Below are 7,796 nucleotides of genomic sequence, written 5' to 3'. Positions count from 1 at the left end.
AGTGAGTACCATAGTGCCGCAAGGCACAGCGCTGCCCCCGCGTCCCTGCGCCCTCCAGGCCCTACACTTCACATCTCATCACCGGGCCCCGGGATCACCAACCCCTACCCACGGAGGGGCAACACAACACCTGGCTGCTCCGCAACACCATCCTCGGGACCCCCACACTGAGCAGCGGTGGTGCAATCACCACAACCGTGGGTGGCGTCACGAACTATAACAATCCCCACACCCAACAAACACCCCCTTTCACTCACGGGCGAGGAGTGTCGCTCGAGAAACCCCGGGATCCGGCCCACGGCTCGAGCCACCAGGAGCAGCTGCCGGACCCGAGCAGAAGGGGTGAGCGCGGTGTGCTGACACCCTCCTCCCCGCCCGCGACATCCGTCCGTCCATCTGTGATTAAAAATGTTTATATGTGCAACGTTAAAGTGACCTGAAAAGAATGCTTATGTTTTAAATGTTTACCGTTACATGTTATTTATATTTTTACAGTTGGAAAAATAAAACCGGTGATGGACGGGCAGCCCGCGGACGGTCTGCATTTTACCAAGGGGGAATGTGGTGCCCTGGACTAGCTAGGTCGTCACAGGTAACACACACACACCCCCACACCCCCCAGACAGTTGCATTAGCCAAACACAAAACCCTTGTTGCCTCCCTCCAGGGTCTGATGTCCACACCAGGTGGGGCGGAGCCAGGCGGTTGGCCCCACCCACCGAGGAGTTCACAGGCCTGGAGGCGGGAAAAGTTGTAGTTTAGTTCAGGAGGTTGAAGTGAGAGGAGTAAAGTGAAGAGTGTCTGGGTTCGTGGCCCAGGCACTGACAGCAAGGTTGGCAGACGGTGGTGGCCGTCTGCAGGAGTGTTGGATCAACGCAGAACCGTAGGACCGGGGTCGGGCGGTGGCCCATCTTCACCACAACCGGTGGGTGGCGTCACGGACTAAATCCCTAAAACAAACCAACTCCCTTTTCACTCACGGGCGAGGAGCGCCGCTCGAGTCCCCGGACCCGGCCTACCGCTCGAGCCACCGAGCAGCAGCAGCAGCGCCGGACCCGAGCGTTAGCGAGCGCAGCGCCCCGCCGCCGCGACAGTGTGTGCTGATAGTGTTACTTAGAGGACCTTCAGGCTGTTGCTGTAACGCTCTTCATCAGGTCCGTGGGACTTCCAGATAAGGACGACAAACATATTCATAAGAACAAAGTAGTCTTTACTTGGCACAACACTTCGTCACAGAATACAGCAGGCAGCACACTTCATGGTATCTTCTGTATAACACAGAAACACAATCATTGCAGTTTCCAACTACGGCACTTTACTTGTAAATAGGGATGGGCGAACACGAACTGTAAAGTTCAGGGTCCGTACCGAACACATGGTGCTTGTGCACACGACCCCGAGCACGAGCTTTATGGGACGTTCGTGTTACAGTTCGTGTTACAGTTCAGGTCCAGGGGCTGTAAAAAAAAAAGCACGTTATTAAAAAAACATTATGATCATACTTACAGGTCCCACGATGCATCCTACAGACTCTGTCTCCCAGCGCCATTAGTCCGATCATTGCTATCCCCCCCGGTAAGCACCTCTGGCTTAAAGGACCTGCCGTCACCGTGACGTCATACCCATGTGACCAGTTACGTGTGATTGTTGTATTACCTGGGGTTGGTTTAAGGGGAAGTCAGGAGTGTTAGGAGAGAGGCAGTGTGTAGTGTGACTCTCAAGAGGAGAGGTCAGGAGCTGTGCTCCTTGAGACTACTAGATGGCAGACATTGGTCTGGGCCTGGTAAGAGCTGGACCCCGGTAGTAGGGGATCGTGACGGGGGGCACGGACTGTCGAGGAGGACAGTTGGCGGCCTTGTGCCATCGCCGGGCAGGGGCCAGGGCATGACGGGGTACGTGGAGCCTAGGTCAGGAAGGAGCTTCAGGCGTCCTGACAATTTACCCGACGAGGTTGGAGCTTTCAAGATCCGTTCTCCACCTGCTCCAAAATCGGGGTACTAGCGCAACGAGGGGCATAGGACTTTCCCACTACATAGTCCAAAAAATCCCAAGCGTGAACCCTGAGAGCAAGCTCACCCAGTTAGCCACACTGGTGAGCAGGACCCGACTAGTTTTAAGCTATCGGGGTCAGTCAGAAGAAAGGTGCCAAGGAAAAGATCACAGGCTAACAAGCAGCACCAAGGGGCACGGATCCAGGCGTGCTCCCTCACTGCTGCAGTGGTGTCGGGAACGTTGGTTTACCACAGTTGTAGGTGTCAGCGTTATTGGACTGAGTGAGTACACAAGTGACCCTTACCATCCCAACGGCACCTCTCCGCTACCATCAGCATTCCCCCTACCCGTGGAGGGGTTAACCATCTGGCTGCCCGCACCATCGCCCTCGGGTACTCCCCATAGCAGCGGTGGTACTTCATCTTACCACGCACCACGGGTGACGTCAAGAACTGTCCATACAAACCCCCTGTAAATATCCCCCTTTATTCCGAGTGGCCGCGCGACTCCGACACCTGGGTCCGGAGACCCCTCGAGCCACCGCGGATCCGGATCCGAGCAGCAGCGGCAGGCTGATGACACGGGGGCGGCACAGACTCTTCCCCTGTAAATAGCCACATTTCTCTGAAGTGACCCTCGAGCCACAGCATCCCCCGGATCCGAGCAGTTCGACTGCTTAAAGGGGTGACACAGAAAGCATCAGTGAACACTATATTTGAAAAACTCCAAGTCGCTTTTGAGACCCGCACCGAGGCTGAGCTCAGAATGGGATTCTATAACTGCAAACAGCTTCCCCAGGACAGCATCAGAGACTATGCCTTGAGTTTGCAGGCAACGTTGAGGTCGAGCAGTTCCTGCAGGGTTTACAGTCAGTGGAGGACCGCAAGCAGCTGCGGCTGTGCACCCTTGAACATTCGAATTTGAACTTTGTTGTCCTTAAGGATCGGGCCATTAAAGCTTTACAGCCCCCTGAAACCAGTGACTCTGTTGCCCTGTCCCGGCAGGCCAGCGCCTACCCTTTGCGAGTGGAGCCTTTGTCCTCAACGGTGGTGGAAACCAGGACCCAGGTAACACCCCTGGCGCTTCCAGTGACTTATGTTCTCAGGTGCAGCAGCTGAGCAAGGACGTGGCCCAGATCCTGAAAGTGATGCAGCTCCAACCAGAGGTCAAGCAGACGGAAGAGATTCGACTTGCCGACTGTCCTGAGGATGTCCCCTGAATGAGAGGAAGGACCCCACCAGCTAGAGGGAGCAGCAGCGACCGTTACAGCGCAACTCGACAACCGATTTGCCGCAAATGTCGTCGAGTCGGTCATCTTGCCAGGAGGTGAACTTTAAACTGGCGATCCCTGGGGCCAAGGGCCAATCCCCAGGAATAGGACAACAAGGCCCAGCTGACTGGCGTTACCGGTATGTAGGGGGACGACCCATTATCATCCATCCCTACCTCTGCATTGTTGGACACCGGCTCCCAGGTAACCACCATTCCCTATGAACTGTATCGACGGATCTGGTCGGATGCTGAATTTACCTGGCCCCTTACAAGCCTCACCATCTATGCCGTTAATGGTTCCCCAGCGAATCAAATTGCGTTCAAAGAAGTAACCATAAAAGTGGGGAGGGTAGAGTTACAGAACCAGGGATTGATAGTGGTAGAGAATGATGCCAGTGATAAAAACCCTAAAATGATTCTTGGGACAAATGTCATTGAAAATTGTTTGGGAGAAGTGTTTTTTTTGCTCTAACAGATTGCTGAAACCGCAGGGGCAAGGCAGCAGAGGGTCTTACAGTGAGAAATCTGAGCCCTCCTGCAGAGACAACAGGTAAACCTGACTGGTGGGGAAATTGGCAGTGTGCGTGTAATAGATGCTGGCCCTATTGTGGTACCCCCAAGAAGTGAAATGATGATATGGTGCAGGGCGGCTATAGGCCTTGGCGGACAAGATTACCAGGCAGTGGTAGAGCCCCTATATTCTGAACACTGGCCCACAGTATTGACAGCCAGAGGGGTAGTAGATGTCCGCAAGCGGAGAGTGTCCGTACGAGTGCTAAACTGTGGGGATGAGGAGACCAGGTTACCCAAATATGCCACCATTGCTAAATTATTCACTGTCAATGATGCATCTATCCAGATAGCAGATTCGCACACCTCACCAGGGCAACCAGAATGTAGCGGCCCCCGGGATCAGTTGGAGGGTTGGTGCCAAGAATTACATGTAGGTACTGACTCCACACTGTCATACCAGAAACATGGAGTCTACAGAGTCGTGCAGGAGTATGAGCAAGTCTTTAGCAAGAACCCACTAGATTTCGGGAGGGTAAAAGGGGTACAACATTACATACCCACTGGTAGTCATCTACCCATAAAGGAGTGATACAGGGCTATACCACCCACACACTATCAATATGCCAAGGAAATGTTGAAGGAACATGAAGAAGGCAGGGGTCATTCGAGACAGTTGTAGCCTCTGGGCAGCTCATCTGGTTCTGGTCTAGAAGAAAGACGGCACCATGAGGATGTGTGTGGACTACAGGCAGATCAACAAGATCGCTCATAAGGATTAGTGATGAGAGAGTACTAAAAAGCTCGGGTGCTCGAAGCTCGGGCCGAGCCTCCCAAGATACTCGTGTACTCGGCCCGAGCAACGAGCCCAATGTTATCCTATGGGAGACCCGAGTATTTTTGTGAAATGACCCCCCGGCAGCATGGAGAAACCCTACAAATGTCACAAAAGTCTCAGAAGAGTGCTCAAATGACATGGCAACAGCATGGGGAAGACCCCTTGAAGCATTTATCACTCAAAAGTCACAGCTGTGAACAATTTTGTCCGCGTTTCACGCCATTTTTACGGACTCACCAGAAAACCTTCCAAAATGACCCCAAAATGATTTTTCATGGCAGAAATGTTAAGGGCACATACCCAATAGTGAGATAGAGCTGGTGTATGTTACTTTTTGAGATTAATACATGAAAGATTTTACGTGAAAACATTGTGTGGCACTCCGATGTCCCTGAGAAGAGACGTACATGAAGGCCTCTTGAGTCTAATGTGCCCATTTTGAGGAAGTGAGTCTTTGTAGTATTTTCCTTTGCCAGGGCAGTCCAAAATTGTGAGGTTCACCAATGCCCCTGCATAGAGACGTGCATGAGGGCCTGTAAACCTGAAGTCCCCATTGGAAGGAAGTGGGTGTATTATAGTATAGCCCTTTGGCAGGGCAGCCAAAAATTGGGAGGCTCCACGTTGTCCCTGGGTAGAGACGTGCATGAGGGCCTGTAAACCTGAAGTGCCCATTGGAAGGAAGTGGGTGTATTATAGTATAGCCCTTTGGCAGGGCAGCCAAAAATTGGGAGGCTCCACGTTGTCCCTGGGCAGAGACGTGCATGAGGGCCTCAAAACATTAAGTGTCCATTGTCAGGAAGTGGGTGTATTATAGTATAGCCCTTTGGCAGGGCAGCCAAAAATTGGGAGGCTCCATGTTGTCCCTGGGTAGAGACGTGCATGAGGGCCTCAAAACATTAAGTGTCCATTGTCAGGAAGTGGGTGTATTATAGTATAGCCCTTTGGCAGGGCAGCCACAAATTGGGAGGCTCCACGTTGTCCCTGGGTAGAGACGTGCATGAGGGCCTGTAAACCTGAAGTGCCCATTGTCAGGAAGTGGGTGTATTATAGTATAGCCCTTTGGCAGGGCAGCCAAAAATTGGGAGGCTCCACGTTGTCCCTGGGTAGAGACGTGCATGAGGGCCTCAAAACATTAAGTGTCCATTGTCAGGAAGTGGGTGTATTATAGTATAGCCCTTTGGCAGGGCAGCCAAAAATTGGGAGGCTCCACGTTGTCCCTGGGTAGAGACGTGCATGAGGGCCTCAAAACATTGTTCCCATTGCAAAGGAGCGGGTCTCCTGTCGTTGTAATGTCCATTCTGCAAAGAATGGGCGAAAAAATTTACCACTGGGGGTATACCTGAAACAAAGGCCTAAGTATTGCAATTTGTAACGGTCATCATCATGGTGGCGCATGAGGAGAAGGAGAAGCAGTCCAGCGATTATCCAAAGTCCAGAAGTGTGTACCCATGGGTGAGTGGAGGTACATGGCAAACTTTAAATTCCGCTCTCATTTGCTGGTGGTGTGGTGAAGTCTGGCCCAATCCAACCCTTGTTCATCTTGATCAGAGTCAGCCTGTCAGCATTTTCAGTTGACAGGCGGGTGCGTTTATCTGTAATGATTCCACCTGCGGCACTAAAAACACGCTCTGACAAAACGCTAGCAGCAGGGCAGGCCAGGACTTCCAAGGCGTAGAGAGCCAATTCATGCCACGTGTCCAGCTTGGATACCCAATAATTGTAAGGCACAGAGGAATGTCGGAGTACAGTTGTTCGATCTGCAAGGTACTCCTTCAGCATCTGGGCAAACTTAGGATTTCTTGTGGCACTACCCCGCACCTCAGGGGCTGTGGTACGTGAGGGGCTGAGAAAACTATCCCACATCTTAAAGACTGTTCCCCTACCTCTGGCGGATTGGACTTGTGCCTCTCTCGGCTGTACGCCTCGGTTGTCCACTGATTCCTGACCTATGCCGCTAGCGTTTTGTGAGGGGAATGCTTTGCCTACTTCCGTGACTATGGCCTTCCGGAACTGCTGCATTTTGGTTGACCTCTCCTCCACGGGAATAAGAGACAAAAAGTTCTCCTTGTAGCGTGGGTCTAACAGTGTTACCAACCAGTAATGATTGTCGGCCAAGATGTTCTTAACGCGAGGGTCACGAGACAGGCAGCTTACCATAAAGTCAGCCATGTGCGCCAGACTCTTAACAGCCAGGACTTCAGTAGCCTGACCAACAAGATGACTGAACATGCTGTCCTCCTCCTCCTCCTCATCTACCCTGTCCTCTGGCCAGCCACGCTGAACCGAGGATATGACTGGTGTGCATGTCATATCCTCAATTTGGCCGGAGAGTTGCTCCATGTCTTCATCCTCCTCCTCGTCATAGTCCTCCACTGCACGTTGTGATGAGACGAGGCTGGGCTGTGTGTTATCATCACCCACACCCACTACTGTTTCTTGCTGCAACTCATCGCGCTCCGCCTGCAATGCATCATGTTTGTTTTTCAGCAGAGACCGTTTTAGAAGGCAGAGTAGCAGTATGGTGACGCTAATAATGGCGTCATCACCACTCACCATCTTGGTGGAGTCCTCAAAGTTTTGGAGGATGGTACATAGGTCTGACATCCATCTCCACTCCTCAGGTGTTATGTGTGGAGTTTGACCCATTTCCCGACGGCTTAGGTGATGCAGGTACTCAACAACTGCCCTCTTCTGCTCACATATCCTGACCAACATGTGCAGAGTTGAATTCCAACGCGTGGGGACATCACACACCAGTCTGTGAGCCGGAAGATGCAAACTGCGCTGAAAGCCGGCAAGGCCGGCTGAAGCAGTAGGTGACTTTCGAAAATGTGCAGACAGGCGGCGAACTTTTACCAGCAGATCAGACAGCTCTGGGTATGACTTTAGAAACCGCTGAACCACGAGGTTGAGCACATGGGCCACGCATGGAACATGTGTCAGCTGGCCTCGCCTCAAAGCCGCCACCAGGTTCCGGCCATTGTCACACACGACCTTTCCTGGCTTTAGGTTCAGAGGTGTGAGCCAGTGATCTGCCTGCTGTTTCAGAGCTGTCCACAGCTCTTCTGCATTGTGGGGTTTGTCACCTATGCAGATTAGCTTCAGCACAGCCTGTTGCCGCTTCGCCGAGGCAGTGCTGCAGTGCTTCCAGCTTGTGACTGGTGTGGAGGGTACAGTGGATGAG

Source organism: Anomaloglossus baeobatrachus, chromosome 5 (assembly GCF_048569485.1).
Source record: "Anomaloglossus baeobatrachus isolate aAnoBae1 chromosome 5, aAnoBae1.hap1, whole genome shotgun sequence".
NCBI classification, from domain to species: domain Eukaryota; kingdom Metazoa; phylum Chordata; class Amphibia; order Anura; family Aromobatidae; genus Anomaloglossus; species Anomaloglossus baeobatrachus.
This window is presented reverse-complemented; position numbering follows the sequence as displayed.